A 5,093-nucleotide genomic window follows, 5' to 3' on the forward strand; every position below is an offset into this window, starting at 1 on the left:
GTTGATGAGGACAGCTTCCCCTAACAGGTTGATGAGGACTAACAGGTAGATGAGGACTAACATGTTGTTGAGGACTAACAGGTCGATGAGGACTAACAGGTTGTTGAGGACTAACAGGTAGATGAGGACTAACATGTTGTTGAGGACTAACAGGTCGATGAGGACTAACATGTTGTTGAGGACTAACAGGTCGATGAGGACTAACAGGTTGATGAGGACTAACAGGTAGATGAGGACTAACAGGTTGATGAGGACAGCTTCCCCTAACAGGTTGATGAGGACTAACAGGTTGATGAGGACTAACAGGTTGATGAGGACTAACAGGTTGAGGAGGACTAACAGGTTGATGAGGACAGCTTCCCCTAACAGGTTGATGAGGACTAACAGGTTGATGAGGACTAACAGGTTGATGAGGACTAACAGGTCAATGAGGACTAACAGGTCGATGAGGACTAACATGGTGATGAGGACTAACAGGTCGATGAGGACTAACAGGTTGATGAGGACTAACAGGTAGATGAGGACTAACAGGTTGATGAGGACTAACAGGTTGATATTTAATGTAAAGACTGTAGGTCAGATACAGTATAAAGGAGATGTCAGTCATGTGTAAATACCATGATAATAATTGTGCACTATAAGGCCTGTGTGAGTTCTGACCTTGTGATTGGTGGCATCCAGGATGAACTCTGCTCTGACCCCCGTTGTTCTCTGGAGAGCGGTAGTCGAACAGGGAGTTGGTCAGGTAGGTCATGCCTTTACTGCTCAGACTCTCTCCACAGCTGAAGAACACTGCATCCTGGGAGGAGGAGAGGACAGACAATCAATCACAGTATAGAAACATACTGACACAGTCATAGTTTTAACCAACAATCAAACCACACTGCAGGTTCACTGTAAGAGATGTTAGTTTGAGGTAAAGGTTACAGGAGAGGAAGGAGAGGAGAGGAAGGAGAGGAGAGGAAGGAGAGGATGGTTGAGGAAGGGAAGAAGGAGGGTGAGGAGGGAGAGGAGGAGAGGGAGGGAGAGGAAGGAGAGGAGAGGAAGGGCAGGAAGCTTGAGGAAGAAGAGGAGGGTTGAGGAAGGAGAGGAGGGTGAGGAAGGAGAGGATGGTGAGGAGGGTGAGGAAGGAGAGGATGGTGAGGAAGGGAAGAAGGAGAGGAGGGTGAGGAAGGAGAGGAAGGTGAGGAAGGAGAGGAGGTTTGAGGAAGGAGAGGAGGGGTGAGGAAGGGAGAGGGAGGGGGGAGAAGGGAGAGGAGGGTGAGGAGGAGAGGAGGGTGAGGAAGGTGAGGAGGGAGAGGAGGGGGAGGAAGGAGAGGATGGTTTGAGGAAGGGAAGGAGGGTTGAGGAAGGAGAGGAGGGTTGAGGAAGGAGAGGAGGGTTGAGGAAGGAGAGGAGGGTGAGGAAGAAGAGGAGGGGTTGAGGAAGGAGAGGAGGTTGAGGAAGGAGAGGAGGGTGAGGAAGAGAGGAGGGTGAGGAAGGAGAGGAGAGGAGGGTGAGGAAGGCGAGGATGGTTGAGGAAGGGAGGAAGGAGAGGAGGGTTGAAGAAGGAGGAAGGAGAGGAGGTTTGAGGAAGGAGAGGAGGTTTGAGGAAGGAGAGTTGAGGAAGATCAGCCTAGTTCTTTACCTCCTCCAGTCTGTTCAAGTTCTCCTCAAAGTCCCGCACTCCCATGATGCCTTTCAGGCAGAGCGCCCGGACGCCCACGATGCCAATCTGACAGTCGAAGAAGGGTTCCCCCATCATCAGCACCTAGAGGAGAGGAGGAGAGGTGAGGAGGAGGAAGAGAGGAGAGGAGGAGAGGTGAGGAAGAGAGGAGAGGAAGTTTGGAGAGCTTCAGAGAGTGATCAGACCACTGGGCTCCCGGGGAAAATGGAGACAGACTGAGGAACCTTCCCTACAGTGGAGAAGCGCGGTCTCAAAACGGGCCATAATTAACGGCTTTCACTCACAGAAAGGAATGAAAGCACCTGCGGTACACGGTTTAAGAGCCCGTATCATTGGCCGATCAGGAACAAGGCTCTTTGACTGTGATTAGAGTGTGGCGGTGTTACTCTGTGGTGTCGGTGAAGTTACAACGTCATTATGTCTTTATAAAAGACCTGGGACAGATGAAGGCCACCACTCTCAATCTGCTGTAGCAGTCTGGAACCGCCAGCTGGCTCAAATGGCACCCTATTCCCTATATAGCGCACTATTTTTAACCAGAGCCCATAGGGCCATAGGGGTTTTGGTCAAAAGTAGTGCAATAAACAGGGAATAGAGTGCCATTTAGGAGGAAACCCTAAGTGTGGTTCGCCTTGCTTACCGTGGGTTCACCCGAACCACACCAATAAAACCTTATGTTTGAATAATTACAAGCCCTGCTTTCCCTGTTTAATTCTCCTCTCCTCTCCCTGCTTCCACGGCCCTCCTCCTCCTCCTCCTCCTCCTCCTCCTCGTTCCCTGTTTAATTCTCCTCTCCTCTCCCTGCTTCCACGGCCCTCCTCCTCCTCCTCCTCCTCCTCCTCGTTCCCTGTTTAACCATTCTCCTCTCCTCTCCCTGCTTCCACAGCCCTCCTCCTCCTCCCCCTCCTCCTCGTTCCCTGTTTAATTCTCCTCTCCTCTCCCTGCTTCCACGGCCCTCCTCCTCCTCCTCCTCCTCGTTCCCTGTTTAACCATTCTCCTCTCCTCTCCCTGCTTCCACGGCCCTCTTCCTCCTCCTCCTCGTTCCCTGTTTAACCATTCCCCTCTCCTCTCCCTGCTTCCTCGGCCCTCCTCCTCCTCCTCCTCCTCGTTCCCTGTTTAACCATTCTCCTCTCCTCACCCTGCTTCCACGGCCCTCCTCCTCCTCCTCCTCCTCCTCCTCCTCCTCCTCCTTCCCTGTTTAACCATTCTCCTCTCCTCTCCCTGCTTCCACGGCCCTCTTCCTCCTCCTCCTCGTTCCCTGTTTAACCATTCTCCTCTCCTCTCCCTGCTTCCACGGCCCTCCTCCTCCTCCTCCTCCTCCTCCTCGTTCCCTGTTTAACCATTCTCCTCTCCCTGCTTCCTCGGCCCTCCTCCTCCTCCTCCTCCTCCTCGTTCCCTGTTTAACCATTCTCCTCTCCTCTCCCTGCCTCCCCGGCCCTCCTCCTCCTCCTCCTCGTTCCCCATTTAACCATTCCCCACCCCCCTATCTGTTCCATTACTTTGGGAGACCGGCCAGAGACCCAGGAAATCAGTATCCCAGAGAATAAGGTATAAAAATATCTTTAACGCCGAGGGGAACAGGGATCAAGGATCTGGGCCGAGGTCTGGTCCTGAGCTGTGAATTCCCCTGGATTAGATGAGTGGCCCGGAGAGAGAGTTCATGAACGTACTGAGAGAGAGAGAATTAAAAACACCCCTCGGTCCAAGAGTGTCTGCCTCTCTTTAAATGTGATGAATAATCACATAGGCTTATAAAGGACCCGACAGCTGAACGGTCAGAGGGATGAGATTACAGTTTGTTATAGTGAGGGATGAGATTACAGTCTGTTATAGTGAGGGATGAGATTACAGTCTGTTATAGTGAGGGATGAGATTACAGTCTGTTATAGTGAGGGATGAGATTACAGTCTGTTATAGTGAGGGATGAGATTACAGTCTGTTATAGTGAGGGATGAGATTACAGTCTGTTATAGTGAGGGATGAGATTACAGTCTGTTATAGTGTAGTCGCAGTGAGGGATGAGATTACAGTCTGTAATAGTGTAGTCACAGTGAGGGATGAGATTACAGTCTGTTATAGTGTAGTCACAGTGAGGGATGAGATTACAGTCTGTTATAGTGTAGTCACAGTGAGGGACGAGATTACAGTCTGTTATATATCAGGGTAATGTATATGATAGTCTGTTATATACCAGGGTAATGTATATGATAGTCTGTTATATACCAGGGTAATGTATATGATAGTATGTTATATACCATGGTAATGTATATGATAGTCTGTTATATACCAGGGTAATGTATATGATAGTCTGTTATATACCAGGGTAATGTATATGATATTACAGTCTGTTATATACCAGGGTAATGTATAGTGCAGTCTGTTATATACCAGGGTAATGTATATGATAGTCTGTTATATACCAGGGTAATGTATATGATAGTCTGTTATATACCATGGTAATGTATATGATAGTCTGTTATATACCAGGGTAATGTATATGATATTACAGTCTGTTATATACCAGGGTAATGTATATGATAGTCTGTTATATACCAGGGTAATGTATATGATATTACAGTCTGTTATATACCAGGGTAATGTATATGATAGTCTGTTATATACCAGGGTAATGTATATGATAGTACAGTCTGTTATATACCAGGGTAATGTATATGACAGTCTGTTATATACCAGGGTAATGTATATGATAGTCTGTTATATACCATGGTAATGTATATGATAGTCTGGTATATACCAGGGTAATGTATATGATAGTACAGTCTGTTATATATCAGGGTAATGTATATGATATTACAGTCTGTTATATACCAGGGTAATGTATATGATAGTCTGTTATATACCAGGGTAATGTATATGATAGTCTGGTATATACCAGGGTAATGTATATGATAGTCTGTTAAATACCAGGGTAATGTATATGATATTACAGTCTGTTATATACCAGGGTAATGTATACGATAGTCTGTTATATACCAGGGTAATGTATATGATAGTATGTTATATACCATGGTAATGTATATGATAGTCTGTTATATACCAGGGTAATGTATATGATATTACAGTCTGTTATATACCAGGGTAATGTATTGTACAGTCTGTTATATACCAGGGTAATGTATATGATAGTCTGTTATATACCAGGGTAATGTATATGATAGTACAGTCTGTTATATATCAGGGTAATGTATATGATAGTCTGCTATATACCAGGGTAATGTATATGATATTACAGTCTGTTATATACCAGGGTAATGTATATGATATTACAGTCTGTTATATACCAGGGTAATGTATATGATAGTCTGTTATATACCATGGTAATGTATATGATAGTCTGTTATATACCAGGGTAATGTATATGATATTACAGTCTGTTATATACCAGGGTAATGTATATGATAGTCTG

General features: G+C 46.2%; 1 long non-coding RNA gene across 1 annotated transcript in view; it reads right to left on the reverse strand.

Moving 5' to 3' along the window:
• Positions 1–699: 699 nt before the first annotated feature.
• The window catches only part of LOC116360855 (uncharacterized), a 5,943-nt gene continuing 1,549 nt past the window's right edge, over positions 700–5,093 (reverse strand). The window contains exons 2-3 of the long non-coding RNA XR_004207183.1: positions 1,628–1,750; positions 700–799 (exon numbers count right to left, since the gene is read on the reverse strand). This is a non-coding gene — a long non-coding RNA (uncharacterized LOC116360855). The remainder of the gene's footprint in view (positions 800–1,627; positions 1,751–5,093) is intronic.

The sequence above is a fragment of the Oncorhynchus kisutch genome, unplaced genomic scaffold (genome assembly GCF_002021735.2).
Source record: "Oncorhynchus kisutch isolate 150728-3 unplaced genomic scaffold, Okis_V2 scaffold639, whole genome shotgun sequence".
NCBI lineage: Eukaryota > Metazoa > Chordata > Actinopteri > Salmoniformes > Salmonidae > Oncorhynchus > Oncorhynchus kisutch.